General features: G+C 38.6%; 1 pseudogene; it reads left to right on the top strand.

The window, feature by feature from the left end:
- Positions 1–1,500, top strand: LOC112309285 (nucleolar and spindle-associated protein 1 pseudogene; annotated as a pseudogene).
- Positions 1,501–20,852: the final 19,352 nt, after the last annotated feature.

The raw sequence follows: 20,852 nt of genomic DNA, 5'->3' as shown, positions 1-20,852 counted from the left end.
GCCAGAGTTTTGAACGGTGCGGTGGAGGTGGGGAATACCCTGTGTGGCTGCCTTCGTTGCAGATCGCGATGACCGTCCCCTCGCTGGAGGAGCTGGACTCCTTAAAGTACAGTGACCTGCAGAACTTGGCCAAGAGTCTGGGCCTCCAGGCTATCCTGAGGGCAGACAAGTTGCTAAAATCCTTGAAAGCCCACCTGAAACAGCAAGCTAGAAAAGAAAATGAAAATCAGGATGAAAGTCAGACTTCTGCATCCTCTTGGGTTGAGACCGAGATGCAGATGACCAGACGGGAAGATGCTGAGAGGCAGCCAGCTGGGCATGTCACCAAAACAAGGATAAGGCACAGGACCATCCACAACAGTCCCGACTCCCAAGTAAATGGACATGTGTAAACTGAACAGAAGCCACGCCCCGTGCCAGAATTGGATCATTCAGAGATAAAAACAAGTGATCCCACTGAGTTCCAGAATCAAGAAAAGCAGGACACCCAGATTCTCAGAACTGCTGCAGAAGTTCCTTCTCCAGCAGATGGGAGCAAAGGAGTAGAGAATACGGTGTCCTCAGGAAAAAGGAGAATAAATGGTAATGAAGATTCAAAGGTACCTTCAGAAAGAAAGAAGTCGGTCTACACAGATGGGTTTTCCAAATCTGGAAAAAATAAAAGAATTGCAAGCACGACTCCAAACTTTAAGAAACTTCGTGAGACTCGTTTTAAGGAAATGGAGTCCATTGATCAGTATGTCAAGAGAAAAAAGAAACATTTTGAACAATACAATTTACTTAATGAACTAAAGAAGCAGCCCATCACTAAGGATGCGGTGGCAACTCCAGTTGGTCTCCAAGGGAGAGTCTCCATGGTTCGGACGCCTGCGAGCCAGAGACGTTCACAGGGCCGGGCCCGGGGCGCTGCAGATCAGAGCAGCTTGTGTGTGAGAGGGTCGGTCAAGCGCTCCAGTCTCTCCGCCACTAAAATGAACGTCAGGTTTTCAGCTGCTACTAAAGATAATGAATACAAGCGTTCACTGACCAAGACTCCAGCCAGAAAGTCTCCATATGTGACGGTATCTGGGAACACCCCAACAGGCCAGGCTGTGCTTGGAACAAACAAGTTAAAGACCATAAGGAGGGACTCTGCTGCAGTGTTTACCCCATTCAAGCTGTCGGCTGGCGCAGCACAGACTCCAGTTTCCAGTAGGAAACCAGTGTTTGACCTGAAAGCAAGCTTGTCTCGTCCCCTCACCTATGAGCCACACAAAGGAAAACTTAAACCATGGGGACAGTCTAAAGAAAATAAGTCCCTGAATGAGCACGTAAACAGTTAGCTTCCACAAGAAAACTTACGAACAACCTCGTCTCCAGACTAGGGAGGAGCAACGCAAGAAACGTGAGCAAGAACGAAAGGAGAAGAAAGCAAAGGTTTTGGGAACTCGAAGGGGTCTCATTATGGCTGCAGATTAATAGCTTAACATCCTGCAAATATTCCTTTATTCTGAACCTTTTTTTGTAAATATTTTGTACTGTTTTCCCCACTTTAGTCAAAAGATCTTTTTCTTTCTCTTTATTCTAAAGTAGCATGTGTTCATTACCTTAAAACTCAAAAATTCTTCCAAATGGTTTTCACCTAAGTCCCAGTACAACTCAGTTTTCTAAAGAGACCCATCCTATAGATTTTTTTTATTCCATCATATAGATTCTTGGCCTACATCATTAATGTCAAGTTCCCTCTTCTGTCTCTAATATTAACAGAATTGCAATCCTCTTCTAGGCAAGAGGATTTGCCTGACAGTAGCTAGTGACACTGCAAGCTTTAGTAGAAACTGAGCAGGAACACGAATAGGATAAGCTGGGCAAAGGCACCTCTTCATCCTCTAAAGAATCTAATCGCTCGATGAAACTGTGGGCCGTACGGGTCGGTTACAGCATCAATGTTTTACCCGTGCTCAGTGGTTGTTTTCAAGCTTATGCACCTTTGTCTAGATCACGTCACGTAGTTGCCATCTCACTCAATGTATCTTAAAAACAACAACTAGCTCATTCTAACTGTGCTTATTTAACAATATACGGAGCCATACTGAAATTGGAGGATTGCTGCTTTAAGGATTACTGTGCTGTCAAACTATATCTTATTCGCTTTATGGAGAGACTAGAGTTGCTTAGCATCGTATCGATGTTTGTTGCACCTAAGTGGAGCTCTTCTGGGTTTTGTACTGCCTCAGATTGTCATAAATAACATTTTTTTCTTAAAAAAATATATAAATAAATAAATAAATAAATAAATAATAATGTTTTACATTCTAGAAGAGGGGCTGCTATACCACTTCCCATTCCACCCACTTCAGCATCTAGTCCTGACAAGTCAGGTTAGCCAAACCACTGACTTTCATTTCAGGAGGTGGCAATGCAGATGAGCTTCCCAAGTGAAGCCGATAATGTGTTAACAAGTAATCAGGTATTTAAGAAGGGGTATGCCTATTAAAATAGAAGAAAAAAACAAGGGTTAATGATCAGAGCAAATTCTGGACCAGCTTCTGAGTCTGTAAGGTTAGACTATTTTTAGAAGTAAGGCTCCCGCATCGTGAAAGCAAGCAGTGACGATCTGGACCAGTCTGAATAGCTGCGGTGATGTCACCAGGCACTCAGGCAAATTCTGGGTGGTGCACACAGCCTTGGGCAAAAAGGTTTTAGTTCTTAATAATTCCAAGTCAAAGGATGGGAGAAAAATAAAACATTAGTTTGGCGGGATGATGAAAACTAGAGAATTCAGGATCAAGTTTAGTTTATAGATGAAAAATAAAATTTTTCAGATAATTAACTGAACTAGAGACTAGTATCTACCACTTGGCATTATGGTAAAACACAATTTTTCCCTTAAATCACCCTCACATACATTCAAGTGGTAAATTGAGATCAGTTTATTTACTGCATCAAGTGCAGTTTCGATTTGGCATGATTATTTGCATAGGCACAACAAGAATAGCTATTGATTAAACTGACTCTTTTAAATCTGCTTTGTGTAATCTCATAAGGAATCCCCAGATTGCGCTTTAATTAGCTCTTGGGGCAAAGGAACCAAGCCACCCAGTTGCCATTAGGCTTTGCCTATAAACCTATAGGTTTGGGTAAATTTCTCAAGTTCCTGAGCTCACCAAAAATGTCTTGAGGTTCTTTCTATGCCATCCACGAGGAAGTAGACTGTTTCCTATCTGGAAAGACTGCCATGAACCATGTAAATAAGCAAGGTACTGGGGTATTTCTCCAAGGAATAGCTTCCAAAGTCAATATTTCCCTATAGATTCTGGTGAAATCCAGACTCCAGGCATATCTCCCTTCGATGTAATATTCCAAAGATTTGGTTATTAAAACCACAATCGGAACAAATTCTCATTGGATTCATGTAGACAAATGTACTGCCATGAACATAAGAATCCTCACTCGTTACGAGCTGCCAAATTCTGGAGGGATCAGACAGGGAGAAAAGTATAAAGCATTTGGAAAATCCTTGTCTTTTTGACAGAGCAGAAAAGAACCAAACTCCAACTCTGTATTAGACAACTCTGAAGCAAGCAACTAACATTCTTTAGATTGGCAAACACATTTCATAACTTCAACAAACATAGCTCTCCTCTTGGCAAACATGCTCACACTTTTAAGATATACACTTCTAATAAAGTATGATGTTCATTAACAGCTCCAAATTTATTTTCTAGCTTCTCTGTAATAAAAAGCTAAAAGGAGGTGAATTTAAGACTCGTCTAGCAATCTAAGTTTCAGAATTACCTCCTAGAAATTTGCATTTTAAAAGATGGCCCAGATGATAAGAGTTCTTGAAGAAATCAGGTTTTGCATTTCAAAGGTGCTTGAAAAGAAATGCAAGCTTCTCCTAGAAGGGCTTTGGTTTCATAAAGCCAATTATCATAAGCTTTTTTCTTGGGGGCCTGGGGGTCAAATTTCTCCCAGTTGGTAGTATGCACCCCAAAGGGGTCTCATGAAGCACTGCTGGTAGAAATGATATTACCCATTGTGTTCTAGGAGAGAGATTTCCTTCCTTGCAATTGAGTAGTTAAGGAAAACAAACACCACGTGTTTGCAGTCCCATCCTAAGACCAAAACCTGGGATAGTGTGCCACCCCATGGCCAGCCTTGGCATCCCAAGACCTGTGCCTTCCTGCCCCTATTTGGACAGGTGCAAAGGCCTTCCAAAAGATTGCAATTAGTTTATGTCCAGGTGTGGAATGTTACCCTGTCATCTAAAAGAAGCCTAACCAATAGTCACAGTGGTGACAAGTACTTCTTAGTTGGATCCACTCCACTCAGTCAGGTGGACTTAATTGCACATGAGCAATAAGTATGGCCCATTTCCTCAAGCAAAGTGTCCCTGCTTGATGGCCTCTGGACTTAGCTAACCCTACCAGAGGTCCACACCCTCGTGTCTGTCTATACAAGGGGTGCCTAGTACCTCCACTGCCTCGAGTGGAAAACTTGTCCTATAACTCTTTCCTTTAGTAGTCGGCTAGCAATCTGCTTCTGTGTCCCTGGTTCTTCAAGGGACCTAGTAGGGGACAGCCACCTCTAAAAGGAAAGGTGGTCCCTGTTATGCCATTCCTGAGGTTTTCATGGAAATGTGTTTTAAAAGACAGGTGACCCAGGAGGAATCAGAGAAGATCCTTGGTGACCTATGTGTGTTAGCTGGGCCACCCAGACAAAGCGAGTACTCTTGGCCAAATCCTGTCGACTTTCTCTGAAATGACAATTAAATGCCGGCTACCCCTGTGTATGAAGGGGCACAGGAGTTGTGGGAAAAGTTAACAAATGTTCAGTCAGTCTCAAGATTAGTTTTCTCTTGCAGAGGTTCTTTTAAAATCATTATCTTACCAAATGACTTAAAAACCTTCCCATTTCTGAAAGCATTTGCAAGTAAAGGCTTTCTATTTATTGTATATCTGCATAAGCATTAATAAGGGCTGGGATCTGGAAAGTTTCAGCCTTTAAAGCACAATTTCCCTTGTTTAAATGCATACCTTGGGGAACCCAGTGTCCTGGACTATGTGGCTCCCAAAGCCTGGATGAATAGTAGTAGGTGCAGTGGGAGCAGTGAGCATAGCAGGCTGCAGGCCCCAGGTGGGTGCTTTAGCCAGCGGTGGCCCCCGTTACATTGGACCTGGTCTACACAGTGGCTGCTTGAGGGAGAAAAATACTACAAGCTGTGGGTCAGTGGCCCATGCCCTAAGCTATGGGCAGTGGCTGGCCATGGGGTCACAGAGAGGGCGCAGAGGGAAAGAGAGTAGTTTCAGATCTGGAGCTGGAATGGGCATGCAGCAAAGGGGAGGGGAAGAATAAAAGAGCTTGAGAACATACAAGGCCAGCAGAGGGGAGGAGAGAGACAAGTGAAGAAAAGACCTCTGAGCACGAGTGGTGAGGACCTAGCTCTCTTACCACATCCTTCTCATTCCTTCATGGTCACTAGTCTGTTGCCATAGGAAATAGGATTTTTGCCTGATATCACAGGAAACACATTTTAGGGTTACATGCATAGGGGGATTTGAAGTATAGTGTCAAGATTTATTGGGGCAACAACAGGTCGGATGTCTAAGGCTACCTTCAAGTCCGAAGTCTCATCTAAGACCAGGTGGCTTAGCTTTTTCTCACTGCAGAAGAAGTTCAGCCTCTGGAGCCTCAGAACCACACTTGTTCCCCTCCCCTTTGCTGCTGTGCCATTAGCCTGGCCTCCAAGGCTCCAGTAGTCCAACACAGTCTTGCTCCCATATCAGCACAATCAGCACTGCTCTTTGGACCTTCTTGCTGCTGATGAGAGAGTGCATACCTTTGTTAAGCTTTGATTATATTTCCTTGGGTTTGGTAAGGAGTTAGTTTACTTTCAAACTATCCGATCTCTTTCCTGAATCTTTTGAGGTTTTGTGCCCTTATTCTATCTGGTATTTTTCTCATATTTTCTCAGGCTAGACTCCACCTCTTTATAGTTGCCACTTTGATTTCTACTGTACATGCCTCATAGTTTTGCTTCATCATCTGGGTACTATTGTACATGCCTCAGCAGCGTAATATCCCCCTTGGTGTTTATCCTTCCCCAGTGAATCTGGGGAAACTGGCTCGTTATTCCCTGGGGAGATTGGAAAGCCAGACTTTCCTGCCTACTCACGGATTTACGTCCTTTTGGTGAAGGATGCAGCTGTTCCTGGATTGTCTGTGAAGCTGCCCCTTCCTAGTTAATCAGGTTTAATGTCTGATTCCTTTTGCTCCTTTCCTTTGTTAATAACTAACTACCTACCTGTAACAAATCCTTTTCCACGTAAGTGACTTCTTGTTATTTTTATCTAGAAGAATGCTATTTATATAAATCTAAGATGAACCTCTGTGTTTCATTTTCCACTCTCACTATTTTTGCCGTAGTCACATTTATTTTTCATCATTTTATATCAAGTATTTGGAGACTGAATACATTTGCCAATTATCCATATATGGAAAATCATGAGGATCTAAAATTAGAATTGACTTGGAAGACTTACTTACTATGGGGAGATTTTTTTACTTACCATTACATGAGAATTTAGTCATCTCTTTTTTTGATAGAGTGAGGACATTTAATATAGACATGAACAATTTGAGATTATAGATTAAGATAGATGAATATATATGGTAAATATGGTTAAGTGAACTACTTCACAGTTAATGAGCCAAGTAGTAATGGAAATACAGTCATGCTTCACTTAACAACAGGTATATGTTCTGAGAAAAGCACCATTAGATGATTTCACCATTGTGCTTATATTACAGAGCGCACTTACACAAACCTAGATGGCAGAGCTTACTACACACGGAGGCTAGATGGTACAGCCTATTGCTCCTAGGCTGCAAACCTTTGCAACATGTTACTACACTGAATAGTGTAAGTGATTGCTACACAATGGTATTTGTATATCTAAACATATCAAAACATAGAAAATGTACAGTAAAAATATATTATAAAAGATAAAAAATGGTGCATATGTATAGGGCACTTACCGTGAATGGAGCTTGCAGAACTGGAAGTTGCTCTGGGTGAGTCAGTGAGTGAGTGGTGAGTGAATATAAAGATCTAGGATATCACCGTACACGACGTAGACTCTACAAACACTATCTCACAGGCCTTCTTCCTGCCTCCTTCCAACAAAGTTGGAAACAGGAAAAGGAAGTTTTTGATTCTGCTCCGTGAACAGAGATGAGGACCAGACTGATAGGAAATATCAAGGAGAAACTGTCTGGGTTAGGTGTAGACAACCATAATAGTGACTGTCAGGACTGAGCGAAAGGTGGCCTGGGGATCAGTCAGGATAAGAAATCCAGATAGAGAGATAAAGGAACAGAACAGATTGTCATGGCAATGTAATTTTGACTAGAACGTGTTGGAGCAGTGGTCAGATTATGAATCTTTGTGGTAATCATCAAATGGGAAGCTTTTACTAAAGCGGCAGTGTTACTTGATACTCGTTAAAGAGCCTCCTATGGATGAATCTAGGTCCTCAACAGAGAATTCACAGCAACATATTCTGAGGAGCACCAAGCTAGATCTGGGAGAGCTGTATCACCCCTGAATATGCAGCCATGTTGGAACGGCTCCTCGGTGCTGAAACAAGTCTGTGGCTAACTGATTCAGATGTGTCTGTGAACTCAAAATTGAGGTGCTGTGAGGAAAGGTAACACATTGCCAATGCCCACACACACTGATTCTCTTTTATGGGATCACTGTGGCCTATGGAGCCCGTAACTGACCGAAACATCACTATGTTGCGCATAACTATATTTTAAAAAGAAGAAAATTGAATCACGAGCTGAACTTACAAGAAAAAAAGCAAAATACTGTTAAAGGTAAATAAGCACACAATTATTGAATGAAACAATATTCAGTACTTGTTTTAAGGGTTATGAACTGAGATAGAAGTAAAAAAATGACAGTTACATTTAAGACAAGAGGAAAATCAGAAATAAAATGTTTCAAAAACTTTTGTGATTTTACAAGTAGAGATGCTGATTAACTTTGGATTTAGTATCCTATTTATGTATGTTAAAATTTTAAGAACAGTTTTTAAAAAACTATAAAGAGACTATATAAATTTCAAAACTTGCACAGGAAAGGAAATGTAATGAAAACAAAACAAACTTGAAATCTCAAAAGATAGACAGGAAAGAGAGACAACTCACAGGAAAAAAAAGAATAAACGAAAACCCACAGTGTACCTGGATTGACAGTATGTGCAGAAACTACACAAACAGATTTTTTAAAATTGTCTGCAAGATGTGCATGTAAAATATAATGGCAAATAAGCTATAATTAAAATGTTAAAAATTATATACAAGAAAATTACTAGTCAAAAGTAAGCTAGTGTGTCTTTATAGATGTTAGACAAAGCAGATTCTGAGGTCAAAAGAATTTTTACGAGTACAGAGATTTACTTCATAATTTTAAAAGATGCTTTTTACTGAGAATCTCTTACAACTCTAAAGTTGTATTTACTTAATAGTATTTCTCAGAACTATTAAAACAAAACGACAGAATTTTACAGAAGAAAAATCCACAAAATCCACAATCATGGGAAAGTTTTAACACACATCTTTGGTCACTGAGAGCTCAGGAAAAGAGAGAAAGATTTGAAGAATTAGCAAACTTGATGTATTAGCCTGATCAGGCTGCAATACGACAGACTAGGTGCCTTAAACAACAGAAATTTGTCTCTCACAGTGCTGGAGACTGGGACGTCTAAGATCAAGGTGACAGCACGTAGGTTTCATTCTGAGACTTCTCTTTGCTTGTGGGAGGCTAGCATCTCACTATATGTTCACATGACCTCCTCTATGTGTACAGGTGAAGAGAAAGAAATAGACAAATCTTTCCTTCTGTACTTACAAGGTCACTAGTCCTATATGATTAGGGCCCTTATGACCTCACTTATCTTTAATTACCTACTAAGGATCCCATCTCCAAAGACAGTCACACTAGGGTTAGGGCTTCAACATCAAAATTTTGGAGAAACAAAATCCAGTCCATTGCTTTTGATATTTAGAACATCGAAACTCACAATTATAGAACAACAAGGAGTAGCAGTTATAAAAATTGTCTAATCCATTAGGCAATTAGGTGATGCTCAATAAATTTAACAAATATGTATTTTTTAAAATTTTTATTGTTATTCAACTATAGTTGTCTGCATTTTCTCCCCACCCCTCCACCCCACGCCAGCCAAACCCACCTCCCTCCCGCACCTCCACCCTCCCCCTTGATTTTGACCTTGTGTCCTTTATAGTAGTTCCTGAAAACCCCTTTCCCCACTGTCCCTCCCCTCTCCCCTCTGGCTATTGTTAGATTATTCTTAAGTTCAATGTCTCTGGTTATATTTTGTTTGCTTTTTTCTTTTGTTGCTTATGTTTCAGTTAAAGGTGAGATCATATGGTATTTGTCCCTCACTGCCTGGCTTATTTCACTTAGCATAATGCTCTCCAGTTCCATCCATGCTGTTGCAAAGGGTATAAGCTCCTTCTTTCTCTCTGCTGCATAGAACTCCATTGTGCAAATGTACCATAGTTTTGTGATCCACTCATTTGCTGGTGGGCACTTAGGTTGCTTCTAGGACTTGACTATTGTAAATTGTGCTGCTATGAACATTGGGGTGCACAGGTTCTTTTGGATTGGTGTTTCAGGGTTCTTAGGGTATAATCCCAGCAGTGGAATTGCTGGGTCAAAGGGCAGTTCCATTTTTAGTTTTCTGAGGAAATTCCATACTGTCTTCCACAGTGGCCTCACCAGTCTGCATTCCCACCAACAGTGCACTAGGGTTCCCTTTTCTCCGCATTCTCTCCAACATTTGTTTGTTGATTTGTTTATGTTGTCCACTGTGACCGGTATGAGATGGTACCTCATTGTGGTTTTAATTTGCATCTCTCTGATGGCTAGTGATGCTGAGCATCTTTTCATATGTCTCTGAGCCCTCTGTATGTCCTTCTTGGAGAAGTGTCTATTCAAGTCCTTTACCCATTTTTTAATTGGGTTGTTTGTCTTCCTGGAGTGGAGTCGTGTGAGTTCTTTATATATTTTGGATATATATAAAACATAAAAGTCCTAGAGGAAAACATTGGCAGGAAAATCTCAGACATTCCATGCAGCAACATCCTCACAGACACATCCCCTAAAGCAAGGGACATTAAGGAAAGAATAAACAAATGGGACCTCATCAAGATAAAAAGCTTCTGCATGGCTAAAGAAAACAGCATTAAAATTAAAAGAGAACCAACAGTATGGGAAAACATATTTGCCAATGATACCTCAGAGAAGAGCCTGATGTCCAAAATATACAAATATGTATTTTTTATGTCATAGTCTTTAATCAAAGTGCAATTAAATTAGAAATCAATAATAAAAAGAAAACTAAAAATAAAATTTGCTTACTTTTTGATACTAAATAACATGTTTTTAAATTATTCCTGGGTCAAAATATAAATTACAAAGCAAATTTTAAAAGCTTCTAACTTAAAAGAAAATCAAATCATAGGTGATATTGGTATAATATAATATGCATATCTCCTATGAAACCTTGATTTCTGCAAAATAACAAAATGTATGAGAGAAATACAAATCTAGGAGTAAAAATGTGAAGTTTACTCACTTTATAAGTAGAGCACTGATAAAATGAATAACAATCCTAATAAAGTAATAGATAGCAGAGTTAAAATTTGTCTAGTCTTAAATACTATCATAAAAAATTTTAATAAGAAACATAAGATGAGATATAAGGAAACATCGTGTGTGTTGAATTATAGCAAGAGAAAAAATGCACAAAAATGAAAAAAAATCACTAAATAAACAGTTCCAACAAGAAGCACATGACTCAACTAAGCCAAGAGGAGGAGCTCGGAATGAGTAGGTATTGTGCACAGGCATCCACAGCGGGCCGCTCTCAGCAGTTCAGTGCACTTTCTGTTTCACCGCCCTCTCGGGTTTATTGTTATTACTCTTGGTAAGATAAAATATTAACATATTGACTTTTTAAAAATGCTTGAACCAAAACATTGATGTACTTTGCTGTCATTATTCTCTTATCAATCACACACCGGCTAAGTCTTATTATAGGAACTTTGTTGTAGCAGGAGTCTTACCATATTAAACATTTTACCATTAGAAAGGAATTAATAGCTTTATATATTTTAATTAGAAAACATTCTGAAACTCAGTTGTTATAAGCTAGGTCCAATCAAGAGAAAGGAGAATTTTGATATCAATTAATTTGAAGAATTATTAATTATGATTGGAGAGTTACTATAAACGTAGAAAGAGAACCCTAAAGGGGGTTAGACTGATCCTAGGCCTGAGGGAGAGTATCTAAGGAAGGACAAATTTGAGAGGGTTTTCAAACCTTGTTGGAGAAGTTGTTGTGGCAGTTAGATAACCAAGAAGCTTGCCAGATTGTTGAGCCAGAGCAGGTCCACACTTTCCAAACAAGCAGAAATGACTCTTTGGAGCACAAATAAATTGAGACTGATGATGAGCCGGTGGCAGATGGAGTTGGACCTTACTGTGCATTTGAAGTATAGAGTGCTATGCTCACCTCAGGAGGGATGGAGGAAATAAACCTCCATGATACAAGCAAGCTGGGCTGACAGGTATGTCAACCGCCGGGAGATTAGAGGAGGTAGGTTGTTGGTCATTGTCAGAAAAAGGCCACTGCTTATGTTCCTACTGGAACCAGGAGCTGGGGAAGCTTCCCTCTACAGGAACTTAGTGCTCTTATGTGTGTTTTGGGCCTGAGTGGTCCTGGGCTAGCTGTTAAGGACAAAGTTTGGGCATTAGTTCCACTAAATAGCAGGCCTATTGAGGTTCCCAACATGGTGCCAATAGGACTGAGGAGAGGATACAGGAAGCAGAGATTTGGGCTGAGTCACTAGCCCATGCTGTCAGGGGATTCTAATTATGTTGCTACTGTCCAAGTTAAGAGCTACATGGAGCAAATGCTGGAGAAACCCAATCCTACAGGCACTTAGCACTAAAGTTTCTGTGCAGACCAAACAGTGGATTAAAAAACCACATTCTCCAGGGGTCTGCTGTGTAAGCCACTTTGGAAGCAGGAATGCCTCTTAAGATCTTCATGACAAAGGAAAAACATTTATATAGCTAAGTTCCTTTTAAAAAACATGGATTTGGAGCTGAGAGGCAATAATTCAATAACCATCATAGAATCCACCTTGCAAAGCTAGAAAATGATAAATAAACCCAAAAACAAAGAAGAAAAAATAATGATGAAGAAGCCAAATTTAAAGAAATAAAAAATACAATATAAAAGGATCAAACTAATAAAACACTGGCTCTTGAAAAGACAAATAAAAGAGACAAAACTGTCTGGATTGATCAATAAAAGAATAGTGAACACATAAAAAATTAGCACTGATAAAGAATATGAAAGTAGAATTACAGCAGAGGCTTAAAAATAAAACCACCTACAACTGAATATAGGCCAATAAATATGAACACTTAGGAGAAGAAATTATTTATAGGGAAGATATAACTTATAAAAACTAACTTAAGAAAAACAAAAGATTCTAAAAACACCTGTGATTATTAAAGAAATTGAATCTGTAGATAAAAATCTACTTCCAGGCCACACAAAGAAAAAGAACAATATCAAAAAGATGAGCTCAATTCTATTGACAATTTACACCAAACTTCTTTTTAAAAAAGGAAAGAAAATAAAAACACTCAAGTAATTTTTTAAGATTAATATACTAGGATCTGTCTGGAAAAAGTCCAGCCATTGTTAATATAATGAAAATGTAAATGAAAATGTACAACATCAATATAACCTGGCAGCCAAGGAGAGTGGACTGCAATGTGCATGCGTGAACAATCACAACTTCACTGTACTAGTCTATGGGGGGTGGGAGATGCTGTGGAGTGAGAAGTTATACTGTGTGGTCTTCACATTCAAAATAACTGAACAAGTAGAGCAATAAAACTGCATTGAATTTTGCATTCAGCTTGAACATTCCACCTTGGAAACTATTGGATGTTTCAGAACTATCAGAAGGTCGCAGCTATGGGCAACTGGTGATTGACAGCTTCATCATGACAACACGCCTACTCATGCTTCATGTCTCCTGCAGAGATTTTGGTGAAACATCACATCACCCAGGTGACTCAGTCTAGCTACAGCCCAGATTTGGTGCCCTGGACTTCTGGCTTTTCCCACAGCTAAAATAACCCCTTGAAAGGGAACAGATTTCAGAACCCTGATGAGATTCAAAATTATGTTGGGGCAGGTGATGGTGATTGGGAAAACTGTATGAGGTCCCAAGGTGCCTACTTTGAAGGGGTCTGAGTCATCTTTGTTCTATGTACACTGTTTCTTATATCTTCAGTAAATGTTCCTATTTTCACTAGCATGTGGCTGGATACTTTCTAGACAGACCTTGTAAATTTGTCAGTATCAGAAAAGAACAGCTTGAGAAACAGCAATTATAAGCCAATTTTACTTTTAATATGAATGAGGCTAGTTCAGAAATGTTTGATTTCAGTTTAAAGACTGGCAGGAATGATGACTGAAATCTGATTCATGATGATCTTCATTTCAGTTCCCCATTGAACCAGTAAACAAGTGCAACAAAATATATTAGATAAAGACACCAGTGAAAAAGTGGATACAGCTTCCTAGTGCTTGCTTAGTTCCTCATATAAACTAAGTTTTGTTTTCAATGAAGAGAGGGCAGCATGAGAAACCCACCAGATCAAAGGAGCCCAAGTCACTAGCTTCCTTCCATTTATGCATTAGAAAAATAAAAGGGGTCATATCATTATCCAAGTGTTTATCTACCACTATATAAAGCACTTCCTTTCCACACTACAATGTCATCATTTTATATCATTAATGCATTGTTTTTATTGCATTACTAAGTTCACAGTAGGTTTGACCATAGCCTATTATATATATATATGTATATATATATATAATACATATACATATATATATACATATATACACACACACACACACAATACTCCTAAAAATGTATTTCTGCAAGTTGAAATCTGTCATACATTTAAAAAGTAAATCATGACCAGATTGGTTATATCTTAGAAGTATAGAGATGATGCGATATTAAAAATGATGATAATGCAATACAATACATCAATAAAGGCATAATTTTGGCACATGAGAAAACATTGTATTAAATCAGCTTCAATTTATGATTAAAGAGGAAAGTTATTAAATCAGAAATAGAAGAGAATTTCTTTAACCCAAATAAAATGAAATGTGCAGAGAATAAACTTTGTGTTTTACATGCTCACAACTGTAAACCTACTTTTGCCCCACCCTGTATCCAGAACACCACCAAACAACACCAAATGCTGGTGAGTTTTGGTGCAAGAAGAACTTGCATTTATTACTGGTAGAAATGCATGCAAACTGGTATAGCCAGTTTGGAAGACAATTTGGCAGTTTCTTACAAAGCTAAAGATACTGTTAACATATGATCCGGCAATCACGCTGTTTGATATTTATGCAGAGAAGTTGAAAATTTATGTCCACACAAAAACCTGTGCATGAATGTTGTTAACAGCTTTATTTATAATTGCCAAAACTTGGAAGCAATCAAGATGTCCTTCAGTAGGAGAATAAATTAACTTTTGTTCATGCAAAGAATGGAATTTTATTCAACACTAATGATTAATAAGCTATAAAGCCATCCTGGTAAGGTTACATAGTGTATGATTCTGGGAAAGGCAAAACCATGAAGTCAGTAAAAGGATTGGTGTTTACTAGGGATTGGGGAGAGGGACAGATAAATAGGCAGAGCATAAAGGATTTTTAGGACAGTACAACCACTCTGGCTGATACTGTAATGATGGATACATGTCATTATACATTTGTCCAACATCAAGTGTGAACCCTAATGTAAAATATAAACTCTGAGCGACTAAGACGTGTCAATGTAGGCTCATGAATTGTAACAAAATGCCACTCTAGTGGGAGGTGTAATTAACAATGAAGGAAGCTATGCATATATGGGGGTGGGGATAGGAGGCAAATCTTTGTACTGCCCAGTAAATTTTGCTGTGAACATAATACTGCTTTAAAATATTATTTATTTTTTAAAATATAACAACAAGGCTTTGTTTCTAGCCATAATGGAGCAATGAATTTAATCTGGGACTTAACTCCTTCCTGGAAACGACTAGAAAGCTCAACAAAATACATCAAACCTGTGTTTAGATACTGGAAAATACACAGGGTAAAAACTGTGATCCCGGGGAAAATGGCAAGTGAGAAACACAAGCCCTGCAAGCACCATGCCTCTCCTCCTGCAGACACAGTCTGGACTGAGGTAGTGAGGAAAATCAGAGGGAACAGCATGCTGCTCTCACTTACAGAAGACAAAAATATTGCAGTTCAGTGAGTCTAAGGTAGCTAGAAGTTGCAATGCAGAGTTCCAGAGATAAAGAAACTATTCCAAAAAAGAACCCTGAAAATAAGTATAGAAATCTCTTTGAGTCTGTTGCTAAACACTGAATTGTTCATGCATACAATGAAAATTCCATGAGTTGAGGCAATAACGCCCAGGGTGCTGTCAACTGCAGAATTCCCAAAGCTCACACAGGGAAGGGAGTCAGTCAAACTCTGAACAATCACAGCAGGCCATCCTTAGTGAACACCAGGATAGGCAGTGGAGACTAACTTATTCGTGGAGTAAAGACTAGTCAATACTACCATATCAAATTTTAAAAACAAGCCTCAAAAGATCAAACTGACCCATAATAAACTGTCTTTCAGAAAAAGTGCCACACCTTTAAAGGAAGATTACAAAATCTAAGAACTCAACAACATAACATCTCACAATGTCTAGCAGCCAATCAAAACAAACAAACAAACAAACAAACCAGAAAGGCTAAGTAGCAAGAAATTGAGACCAATAAGCAAAATAATCACGTAAATAAATTCTCAGAAACTATGTTTAGAAAGTAATTTCATCAACCTGATAAAAGACACCTATAAAATTCTAAAACTGATATCTACTGCAGTTTGAAAAACTGAATGCCTCCCTGAAGCTCAGAAACAAGCAATAGATATCAGCTCTCATGACTTTATTCAACAATAAATGAAAAGGCATGCATTTTGGAAAGGAAGAGATGAATTGTATTTATTTCCAGAATCCTCACACACCTCTGGTGGAAGAGTGACTTTGTATTAGAGAGTTTGGAGGTCATTTTACAAATATGTTATCCTTCTAAAGACACATAGTTTCTAAACTAGCAATTTCACTGTTACGTGACTTCAAAATGTGTTACACATATGCACAGGATAACAAGTATGAAAATGTTCATAGTAGCTTTGTTTGCAATAGCAAACACTTGAAAACAACCCAAATCTATTAACATGAAAACAGACAAATAAACTGTGGTGAAGCCATAAAATGGAATGTTATGCAGCAATGAAAAAAGTCACAGATGTAAAAATGAATCAAAACATACTGTTGAGTAAAAGAATATATACAGAATGTTATACTAAAATATGCAAGATCATACCATATAATATTTAACAGTACACACTTATTTAGTAAAAGTAAGAAAACATATAGAAGGTGTCAACCAATGTTCAGTGAGTGTAAGGTAGGCAGAAGTTGCAAGGCAGAGTTCTAATTTAACACCAACAAAAATCCCCAATTTGAGGTGAGGTAATAAAGGAAACTGTCTTTTAGTGCAAAAAAAAGATCTCAACTGTGATATAGCACAGCTGTAAATTAGCTCAATTGTGATACAGCACAGCAGTGGAGACAGCAGGAGTGTGAGGCAGCCCTTGGGCCAGGTAGACCCAGGCCAGGCCCTTCTCAGCTAGACAGCTCTGCTCTGCTCTGTGCTGCTCTGCTCCTTGCCAGTCTGCTTTGCACTGCACTGGTGTACTCTGCTGTGCTTTGGCCTGCTCAGTTCTGTGCCAGGATGCTCTGGCCTCCACTGGTCTGCTCTGCTCTGCTCCCTTAACACATCTTCTGTCTTTCAGCTCAGCCAAGGAGATGCAATATTTAGTCTTTGGAGACTTTCTGAGGAAAGGGAAAGTGTGCTCCCAGAGTCAGAGAAGAGCCGGCTTATATGGACAGAAGTCCCCACAACTCGTCCCTGTTTGGTCTCTTCTCGTGCAAATGAGGACTCCACATCCTTGCACTGTGGTCCAAAAGGCACTGTCCTAACTGATTAAAATAGAGCCACTCTACTGATTAGAGCTATGCAGCTCCGACTGGATGGGGAAAGCCTCAGTCCCGTTCTTTGAAACCTATTTCTAGAACCTCCTTTATAAGGGCTGGCTCAGATGGCAGAAATACACTGCAGGCAGGCAGTTTAGTTCAGGCTTCTTCCTGAAGTGCCGTTTGTGTGAGAGGCCCCTGTGTAGAAACAGTTGCTGGCTCTGGGGTTTTGGGGGGTTTTTTTTCTGTTTGTTTGTTTGTTTTTCATTTGAGCCCAGTTAGCCACCAGGAGCCCTTCTTAGTGTCTTCTTTCTCAGGGCTCACAAATGTTACACAACACACTTAGCATAGTGGTTACGTGAGGCCCGATCTCATATTATGAGATCACGAAGCCACACACAAAAGGGCTCCATCTGTATTGTAATGCTTTCTTTGTTTAACTGGGTAGTAGATACAAGGGAAAATAGTGAATTAATTTATATTTTTGTAAGTGTGAAGTATGTCATAACATAAATGGGTAAGCAAAATAAATAAAACACCATGAAACTACAAACCAGGAAAGGAAAAAAGTGTGTTGAACATTATGGCCTAAATGATTATATTGGCCTAGTTATAGGTTAGGAAGGTAGATTTCAGAAGAACTTACAAAAAATCTTTCAAGAATAAATAAGGGAAAATGTTATTTTTATTCATAAATCTTTGTTCTTATCAACCTGGGAGAGGCTCTTCTCTGAAGAAGACAATCAAATAGCTTATCAAAAAGGTATTTTCTCTCAGTTTTTGTATTATTGATTAAAATCATCTCTTAAGATACTTTCTTTTGTCCATGAAAAAATTGAATTCATTGCGAAAGTAACACCTGTTCCACATAAGAACAACTTAGTTTACAGCAATACGCATATTTACAAAGTGTGTCTCTCTCAGACAAAAAGATACGTGTTAGGATATCAATTATCCTCTCTCCAAAATTGTGGAATGGAAAGGAATTGAAGCTGGAATATAATGGTATTCCTCTCCTAGAAGGGACTCCTTAGAGCGCAACTATTCATTCATCCCCTTAATTTCATTCTGGAGACTTCTGAAATAAGAAGGCGCTACCACAATAATGAGAGCATGTATTCTAAAGGAATGCAGGCCGCAACCAATAGAATTGTTTTTTTCTGTGTCATGTTTTAAGAACATGTGTTCTTTGTTTTTAAAGAAAAAGCCAGTGTGAGAAGAGAGATGCAATTTTGGTTTAGAAGGTAAATTTTAGCTACATTAAAGTGGTGATCTAATACATAAATCCTATCGTCTATTCTCACACATACATACATATACATCATATAGTCCTAACTATAAAGCAATGTATTTCATGGTAAAGCATACATTAAAAAGTGCATATGAGTATATGTAAAAAAGGCCGAAAACAGAAGATATATGAATGTCTTCTTTGAGACAACCTACAGAACTGTGCATGACAAGATAATTTCACAAATTCTATTTTCTAAAAGTGCTCAGATGATACATGATTGAAAGCAACCTAAACAATTAACTCCTACTCATGCTTTAAAATGAAGCTCAAGTGAAACCTTTCTTGAAAAGCTGTCCCTAATACCTCCTTCTTTCCAGAGCCCGGGGTGGGCAACGCTTTCAGCACCTGCCCAGGCTCCCCTCCATTGTGCAGTAACACCGAAGCTCCATTAAAGACCTACGTGTGAGTCTGTCCCCTCAGAATACAAGCATCTGCGATCTGATCTATTCCAGGATCCTCAACGGAGCTGGGTGCCGGGCACTTAGTGTTTACTCAACAAATGATTGTTCATGTAATCTTTTGTGATGGATATAAATTCCGGAACTGCATTCCTATGAAGAAAAATGTAATTAGGATCTTACTCTTATCTGGGAAAAAATATTCAAGCAAGGTAAGGAAAAAATGCCCAATTCTCAACAAGATGTCACCATTTTACGTTTTCATTACCCTCTCTTCTACTTCTCTAGCAGAGGAGCCCTCTCTGGCATAATCAGCAACAAACTGTCAGCTCTCTAATAGAAATAGCAGTTACTTTTCTACTTTCCAGAACATTGTGTTTAAAATATACTTTAAAAGAAGTTAGTGAAATATGCCAGTGATATAAATTTACCTTGATGTATGTATATCTTAGCAACAGAGATACGACTTGATTCAACATTCATTAAAATTTTATCTTGGATAATTTTTGATATAATTTCCATAACACACCTGGATTTTTGTCACAGTATGGAGAGATACATGCAAGAACTCTGCATCTCAAAAAAGTGGAATAACAGATATATTGAATTATGTATTATACAAAAAGTGACAGATGGTATTACAGAGGATGCCGAAACACTGGTATTTATACAATAGCATTAAATGCATTTCTCTAGATAAATGAGGTTATTTGCAGGTATGACGCACCTAACCCTGAAATAATGGCTTATTTTAGGTTTGAGAGCATCACACAGATTATTTTAGAGGCTGCATCTGTCAGAATGAAACTGATGTGATGCAGGAATTTAAAAGATATCAAAAAGAAATCCAAGTACACCTAGAAATGTGGGAATACAAAGAGAACATAGAACTGAAAGATAGATTTTCTCGGTGTTAAAAAGGGAATAAAATAATAATTGAACTTCAGAGAAAGCCGAGAGAAAAATAGGACTTGAACTCATGGATGTAAAGCACTTACAAAGCGTTCATTCCATGAATAAAGAACTCTACCCAAGTACAAGACAGTTGAGAGTTTACAGCAACCCATTCATCAGTATAATTTATTTTACATATTAGAAACCAAAATAAATCTTTGGAAGATGTAACTTATTGATTCTACATACAAAATGCAAAATCATTCCACATTTTGCTTTGCATTTTGAAAACCTATCCTTTAAAAAAGCCAAGGAAGCCCTGGCTGGTGTGGCTCAGTGGACCGACCGCCGACCCACAAATCAAAGTGTCACTGATTCAATTCCCAGTCAGGGCACATGCCTGGGTTGTGGGCCAGGTCAGGCCCCCAGTCGGGGGTGTGGGAGAGGCAACCACACATTGATGTTTCTCTCCCTCTCTTTCTCCTTTCCTTCCCCTTTCTCTAAAAATAAATAAATAAAATATTTTTTTAAAAGCCAAGGAACATAAATGAAATCTTCTCTTTGTAGCTTGTGTTTTCCAATGTATTTCTTACTTCTGCTTTCAATTTTTCTCTTTATAAAGAAGCTGATTCTTATTTCTTCAAACAGTTTTTTTTTAGCACTTAGCATGAAAAAATTAGCTCCAATGTAGCCCAATGACCAATGATTTTCTTGTAACTTCAAAACTTCATGGTTTATTTATTGTTTGAAATTCATGGTTTATTTACATTGAGAGGAAAAATATATATCAAAGGAATATAATATTTTTATCACATTCTTTACAATTTTTGCATTTTGGGAACTGTTTTCTTCAACATAAAGCCCATTTTGGAGCCAGTCCAATGCTTCCCCAAGCCCTTTGTGCAGAGATGACCTTGACCTCATTCCCAGGATGAAGTTTAGAAGGGGACATTCTGCCAGTCATCAATCACTTACTGGTATAGTAAAATTTACTCACTCCTTTTAAAAAGCAAATAAAACACCAAATTGAAAGAAAAATAATTATTTTGCATTTG

The sequence above is a fragment of the Desmodus rotundus genome, chromosome 2, assembly GCF_022682495.2.
Source record: "Desmodus rotundus isolate HL8 chromosome 2, HLdesRot8A.1, whole genome shotgun sequence".
NCBI lineage: Eukaryota > Metazoa > Chordata > Mammalia > Chiroptera > Phyllostomidae > Desmodus > Desmodus rotundus.
Note: the sequence above shows the minus strand (reverse complement) of the source record. Positions and strands in the feature narration are given on the sequence as shown.